This window comes from Struthio camelus, chromosome 1 (genome assembly GCF_040807025.1).
Source record: "Struthio camelus isolate bStrCam1 chromosome 1, bStrCam1.hap1, whole genome shotgun sequence".
In the NCBI taxonomy this organism is placed as follows: Eukaryota; Metazoa; Chordata; class Aves; order Struthioniformes; family Struthionidae; genus Struthio; species Struthio camelus.
In genome coordinates this window covers 203,716,880-203,725,237 of record NC_090942.1, presented here as the reverse complement: position 1 = coordinate 203,725,237, position 8,358 = coordinate 203,716,880, and positions in this window count along the sequence as shown.

The following is an 8,358-nucleotide window of genomic DNA, read 5'->3' as shown; positions in this document are numbered from 1 at the left end:
CTCGGTGCCAAAGGCTGCTTCGCCATTGGCTGGGACACGGCGGCCTCCGTTGCCATGGCCACGGGCGGGGCCGGTCCGGGCCGGTCGCTGCCGCCTCCGGGCTCCCGCCGGCGGCCGCCGCTGGAGGGGGGGTGGGGGTCAGTTCTGGCCCGGCCTGTTGAGTCCTTCCTTTCCCTCTGCCCTCCTCTGGCTTAAATTCCAGGAGGAATTTACTTATTAGCTATTTTTTTAAATAGTTATTTCCACAGACATAGGAATCTCAGGAACGAGCCCTCAAGTTAAACTTCTCGAGCGGTCCAAAGCCCCGAGCTTTTCACTTTCCGGCTGCCCAAACGGTTTGCCCCGTCTTTCCCTCTCGATTAAGCGTTTTCTAGCTTCCTTCCCATTAAGGTCACCATCGTAATCGCAAACTGCGATTCCTAAATCTTTACCAATTATCTACAGTCTCTTTCACAGCTAAATGACCCTACAGAGTGAAACAAATCTGAGGAAAGATGGTGGTGAGGACTGACGCAAAATAATCATTTAAATTTCCTTCCGTTATTGAAACTTTCCTGACGCTCTTTTAAGATTTCTGGTTATTTCAAATGCCATTTCAGGACTCTCTTTCTTGCAAACTGAAGGAATTCAAGTTTATTTTTCGACGTGTTCATAAGGATAGTAGGTTTTACTTGTATATTCCTTGTTTGAATTAACTCACTCCTCACTCAACCTTTCCATTTGGGCATACTTCATGACTACCCGTTTCTCATTTTGTGAAGGTACCATGTGCTTTTCTGGCACTTCTTGTAATACCACAGTGCCTGAAAACACAACGAGCTTCCTTCAGAAGTGTTTTTTTTTATTATTATTATTCCTTCCTTATAAAATCTGGTCTCACCATCATAATTCGTGCTAAACAGTTTCATAATGTATCTTTTTATTGTTCACTGGGTCACCTGCAAATAACCACATAAAAGCCGGCCCCAGGGATTTTTTCAAACTAAACCAGCATCGGTGTCCCTGCCTGTTCTCTAGATCTACATGCTCCAAGCAGTAATGAGCTCAGCAAGAAACGGCTCCGTCTCACTTGCTGGCACGCTGCTGCAACGCTTCACTATTTATGGCTGAACCGGAAAGTCGCCTGCTCAGCGTTGGGAGCCCACTAGCAGAGCATTACTACTCCAGTGGAAGAGAAAAGAATTACATTCTGAAAATTACATTTTGCAGCATTGGCAAGAATATTTTTTATTTAGGCAGCAGAGAGTAAAACACGTTTTCCTGCCTCAGCAAAATGTGGGGATAGGCTGATTTTTTTTCCTCTAGATCCATACCTTTTTTCCTTTTTTTAACTTCACCACCTCTTGCATTTAGAAACAATGCATTTCATGACAGTAGGTAACTGCAAACTTTTTAAAGTGATTTTTTTCTCTGGAAGTGCTCTGAATCTGGTATTCAGTGCATTACACCTTTTTTTTTTTTTTCTTTGAAAGGCCTTGCCAGGTCTTAATTCCAGCATGGAAGATTTTCCTGCATGGAGTGCACCCATACCTATTCATGTTACCACTACTGATGTGATTTAAAACCCCAGATCTCCTTTTCCTTGCATTGCTGCATAATGGCAGTTACCTGACGTCTGCACAATATTACTGAATGCAGTAAGAAGTCTGGTTTAGATTCTACAGACAACTGACACTTGTGTCATTTACCTATTTAAGGATTTAATGCAAGTTTGTAAAAGATTTTATGTGAAAAATGTTACGTAAAGGGCTGATAGGTAAAACTGAAGAACAAAAGGGTAAAGGAGACGGGGCAGATGCATACTTTCCTGAAGTCCAGATTTCCTTGAGCAATTGTCCCTTCTAAGACTAATGATCCTTTTTCTTTACCAAAAATGTTACACAGATCATGTAATAAAGCACAGGTGGCTGAGGAGGGAGGATACAGGGAGCAACATTATTTCAATTATTATATCATATTCGGCATTATTGGGCAGCAAATTCACAGCTCAAGAATTGTCTTGAACCTGAGTTACAAGATAGCTCTAGAAAGAAAGGTCAGGAGAGGGTAAAGGGACCCTTAAGAAGGAAAACAGGTTATGTCTTGAAATCCAACTTCTTTAGGGGGTGAGGAGGAGAAACAAACCACAAATAGGAGAACACCTGTAGAGTGCACCCTGGAAGAAATTTCTTATCAATGATCATGTTTTACTGTTTCCTAATCCTTTTCTACGGAAACCTACTTCTAGTTAAGCTATCTACGCTATATCCTTTCACAGACAGATACTTTTCTTTGAAATACAGCAGTGACACTGGCATCTCTAATACTTTAAACGAATCTGCTGCAGTGGAGCGTTGCTGCTGATACTCTGTGTTGGATCAGTTCAGGAGCACAGCACGAAACAGATTTTAAAAGCACAGTTCTACCCTGGAAAGTAATAGCAACTTGTTACTCATCAGGTTTTTGAGCTGTGGTGTTTTTTGTTTTCTTTTGTTTTGTTTTTTTAATTTTAGTCTACTCTATTTTTTTACTGACCAGAGTTTATACATTGAGTCCTCTTGCAATAGCACAAGCCATAGCCATAGGAAAGTGCATGCAGTAACCATATTTCGCTATACTAAAACGAGATTATTAAATTCTAATTGTAAAATCTTTGTTGTTGCCACTATGTAAGTCGAAAAGATTTATTAAGAGCTTTTCCCCCTCAATTCTTGAGACATTTTTAGGACTGGCAGACCAACTGCAAGTTTCACTTGGAAGACAGCCAAGCATGCAACACTTCACAGCCGTTACAAGGATCATGTCTAGTGAATGTCAACATAGTCCTACTTCTGAAAAAGATGGAAAATAACATGAAACACTGTATTTACACAACAACCTCTATCATCTCAACTGTGTAAGGAAAGCCCACTGTACTTTTGCTTTCAATACTGCGTTCCTCCAATACAAATGCAGAGTAAAACATCCATCAGAGCCCAGCCAGGTCGTTACATGGGCTGTATGCATCACAGCTTCCCAAGAACTCAGGTCACGCTGTAGCACAGATCATCAGGCAGCATTTTAAAGCCTTTCAGGCAGGTCTCTGACTCAAATTCAGTCTCCAAATGTAAGTGGAGTAGTAGACTTCATCTTTAACGACTCTGTGGATGCCCAACTCTTTCCCTACTGAAGATGCAAATTGTCTTAGAAACATCACAGTGGTACGTTATTACACCGCCTTCTCTCTCTTTTGTCAGGCTTTGTGGATACTTTGTAAATATTTCAGGGACCACAAAGAGGTCTACAAGACTTCAGACCGAAAAATGCTCTACTTAAAAGTGACCACTGGGGAAAAACTAATGGCACCGACATTCTAAATGGATTTTAGAAGTCATTTTTGAAAAACGGAACAAAATTACCGGTATCTATACCATTGCACATTTTTATATCTATTGACCATACTATATGCCGTTCTCCCCAAAAATGTGGCTGGAGCGATGGAAGCTCTTTCCAGGACAACCATGAGATACAGGCTAACTTACAAACTTGATGCAGTTCCTTGGCCAGAGCCTTGTTGTGTTTGTCTTTGCTCCCCCTCCCCCCAAACAAATATGTAATCACTCTGCCATCACAAGAACCAGGAAGGAAAATATATAAAATATATTTAGCAAAACCAGTAAAATAAAGTGGAACAGAAAATGCAGTCAAGTAGCAAATATTATGTACAGCAGCAGGTTTTTACAGTTTTTCCTATACATACCTCTGCACTCATTTCACACACTCTTTTTAAGGAGGAGGAAGAAAACAGAAATAGGCTAGTGTTAAGAAAGAAAACATTTTTTCCTGAACAGTAAATGGGATTTATCACTCTTTTTGGTTTTGAAACTCCAATTCAGGCTATAGATACATCTGAGAACAATAAAAGGAGGACACAATTTTCTCAGTCCCTAGATTCAAATTACACTGCCCTTCTTTCACAGATTATACTCGTATTTTAGATACAGTTACACTCACAGGATCTAGACATTATGTGGCCATCTTAAAGGATGTAGGTAACAAACACTTTAACTAAGATACAAAACAAGTATCTAATTTCTCCAGCTTTCCTGAGGCTGAGTGAATTGTTTAAATACATGTGCGCTTATCAAAATCCAAGTTACAGTACATTTTTAACAGTAGTTTGTTAAGAAATCATGAAAGTGCATAACAGCCTAAAAGCAGGCAAAAAGTACTTTAGAAGAACAGTCTTTCCTTAAAGTGGCAGAAGAATAAAAGCTTCCCCCAAAGTAGTGTTGATCTTGTGAGAGGACTTCAATGACCTTCCCAAAGGCTCCAAAGTGTGCTTTTTTGTTGTTTTAGTCCCCCCTTCCCCCCCCCCCCGCCCCGCGTAACAGCAAACATCTGAATGAACAAAAGACCACTAGAAGCGATCAACTTCAACCAGCAGATGGGAATAAAGCTTTCAAATCAGCACTTTTTTTGGAGTCTAGTGGTGACTTTCATTCGGTAAACAGCACACCGACAGATTGGAAGTGGTTTGAATATACCACACACCCAAGCTGTATCATCCAAAGCATTAAGTTAAAGCAAATGAAACACACACTCCCTTGCGACAGTGAACGGTAGGCCAGACACCGAGGGAACGAAAAAGGGGAGCCCATCACATGCAAGGCTGCTACCTTACTCTAATTGGCAAGGGCAACAGAGCGTCAGAAAAATCAAACTGATGCACATTAAGGTGAAAACTGTTGTTCCGTGAGATTCAAGTATCGATGGAGAATGAACAATGAATGATACGTTAGTCACAATGGCCAACTTCAGCGTTTTAGGAGGTGTAGCTTTGTCTGGAATATTTACCTAAATAAAGATGATTTTATTATTTAATGAAACTTACACTGGTAATATCAAATTTCATTTCAGTTCCAAAATGGCACTCTCTTCCCCCCCAACAGCGTTGAATAAGTTACAGCATGTACTAATCGCACTAAGATTACACTGCTTGACAAATTCTGGGATAACACTTGCATTGCGGATTTGTTTTTCTTCTTACAGATTGGCTTGATTTTTTTCCACATCAAGGATGAGAACTGTTTTTACTTTCTTCTCCTCTTTCCCTCTCCCCATTCATTTAAGACCTCCTTCTTGTTGATCTGCCAAATTCCACTTGGAAGGTTATGATTTCCTACCTTCTTGCCTCTAAGTGGTAAACTGTGAAGAAAAAAAACTAACTCCACAATATATAACCAAAGCAAATGTAAGATTCATAAAGGCAAAAATGAATATTTTTTGCATACACTTAAACAAACAAATGTGAATAAAGGCTTTGTACCCAAATCATTCAAGTTTATTCCAGACCTCATATTTATGGTAAAGCAAAATAGTTCAATTTTCTACATGAAAGGCTCTTGGATACGCTGCTGTTTTTCATCTTGCCAGCTGCTTTCAGGGATTTGCTCTTAATTACCTTAAATGTTTCTGTCCTTCACCAAAATACTCACTTAACTAAACCAGGCCAATATAAATATATTGTTGCAATAATTTTACTTCTGTAACCGATAAAATTCAAGTGATACATACAACCAAGATGTATAGCAAGCTGTCACCATCATAGTTGTAGAGTAGTTTTACTTTCAGGATTTGTGAGTTTTTTTTTGTTTTTTTTTGTTTTTTGTTTTTTTTAAAGAAGATTTGATTGTGTCAAAAGGGGAAGAGCACAAAAGAACTGTCGTTCACCCAAATGCAATTACATTATCGCACGTTAAGAACTGCTGCCAGTAACTGAACTTTTCTGAAATGCATACAGTAACACACTCATACTGCTGCATATAACTTGCATGGGAACACATTACAAGTCTGGAGAAAATTTCCAGGTAGACATCACAATAAACCATTTAGATGAAATCTACCCAACCAATTCAAGACCCAGTAATTTCTATTCCTTCTGGGTATACAAACACCACCAATAACAGTGACCCAAAAATTCCCATTAAGCTTTTTTTTGGGGAGGATGGGGGAATAAGTAATTTGATTATATATTCATTAACAGCCGCTATTGGAAATTGTTAAATATTTGTTTTATTTTACTCCAGTGTGAGATACTCCTGCCGCACACCTATTCACATTTTTTGCTGTTGTGGACAAACTCGTGCCTTAAGTGCTGATGTAAATCTAAGGTTACCCAGTTAACTTCAACTGTTTTACTGCTAATTCACAGTAACAAAAGAGCACAATGTTTAGCCTGAGGTTTCATAACGTTCATATTTTTGTTTCTACTATAAGGAGCCATAGCTATTTCAGGGATTCGACAGGTGAGAATTTAGAAAAATATTAAACCAGAATATGCATACACACACGGCCAAAACAAAAGTCTTCAGTGAAAAACAATTTTATCCTCCTCCTGCTTATGGATCTTAGAAATACAGAAAATATTCATTGCAAAATGGAAAATATGGTTGTGATAAGGCTCGATTACACAGCCATTTCCCAAGTCCTATTGCAACAAATTGTGAAATATTTCTATGCAACTTCATATCTTCAACTGTACAAGTAAAACAATACTTGAAATTAACTAGCACTTCAATCCCTGCCTTTTTTATTCATTTTTATAAGCTCAAAATAGTACTGAATTATACTTTAAAAATATTTACATATCTGACTGACAGCAGTAACAGCATTTATTGCCTTAAAACTGCAAGTTCTCTGCACGGAGGTTCCTTACTTTGCACAAAGGGAACAAATAAAAGTGTACTTTATTTTTCCTAATTATAAAATCTAGTAGAATTCAACAGGAGATTGAGATGTGTTGAGGAATGCTACTAGAAGGGATCTGATTGATTTCAAATATCAAGCTGTAATTGACTGGACAACTGAATGGGTAGTATCTTTCATTTGAGCTTGGAAGGGTCTTCCAAATCTCTTAAAGAATGGTTTAAGATGACACGGAAAGTAGGACTGGGAAAGGAAGAAATAGAAAAGTAGAAACTACTTTCATTCATTCACCAGGAAGAGAAGGCCAGGCATGTTCTAGTCCTCAGTTGCCCCAGTAAACCTAATATTGAAAAAAAGGGAGCTGAGAGCTTATGGCCGTAGAGCAAATCATGCTTCACAAAGTGCTTCATGATTAGGGCTAGGGTTTACCGTGAAGAGGGGCTACATGATGTACTTAAGTTAAAAGCAAGTTTAGAGGGGTGAGGATGGGGTGAGGAGGGAAATCCTACCTCTTCATATCAAATCCATATCCTTAGGCTCTGGTTATACCGAGGAGACCTCGTGTGACTAGAACAGGCTGGGGCGGGGAGAAAGGAGCAGTGCTTGCTCTTAGCAGAGGGGAAAAACCCCAAACCCTACCACCTCGAGTGGCACTAGTCACAAGCACAGGCACCAAAGCCTGAATACGCACAGAAACAACAATCCTCTTGCTATTTAGACCAGAATAGAGGCACGCTGGTGAGGAAGCATATCTTATTTATGAAATCACCATTTTAATGGGCTGTAATTGAAACAACTACAATTTACAGCAAGTATTACTGTACTGCTGCGGACCACTCCTGTGGAATACTGTACTACCGCTGCCCCTACTGCGCTTTATAATTAGGAAAATCTTCTGCTTTCATTACAGTAAATCTTACACCTCACAAAAAACTAAAATTAAAATATTTAATATTTACATAGCATTTCAGATCCTCAATGCATTTATAGGCATAAACTAATCCTCACAACATCCCTGTGAGGTAGGTAGGTATTGTCGCTTTTTTTTTTTTTTTTTTTTTTAAATAAAGACACAGTTTTAGCAACTTGCCGATGGCCCACAGTGGACCCAGTGGAAAATCTGATACAAAATTAGAGGAGCCTGGCTCCTACTCCTGCACTTATATTCATAAACTGCTTCCATAAAAAACACCCCTTCTTACGTAATTATTTACCTGTAACTGAAATTAAAGTGTTCTAGACTAGAAATGCTGCATTTGTTCTTCTGAATGGTTTCACAGATCACTGAAATTAGAATTTGCATTACCTTTCCCAGAATTAGATTATAAATGGAAAATGGACTTTTCTGTGCAAGCTTATTTTCTGCAACTACATGGCTTAAATAGAAGAGGGATTTATCCAGGTAAACGTGGGGCTTTAGTAAGTGCTATGCACTATCAAGGAGATGACCCAGATTCAAATCCCTCTTTCAACTAGTAAGATTTGGACATGCTGAGAAAACAAGTTCGTCATTCCTGAGGAAAACAGTGAGCCCTTCCTCACTAAACAGTGAAACACAAACTTTTGGGCAATAAGAAGCAGCAGATTCTGGTGGCATTCAGTGAAGATGATTAAGGCATATGCATGGAAAAGTGGAAGTCTAACACAGTCCACTTCTCACTGCCCACTAGTACCTGCGCTATGTAGGCCTTG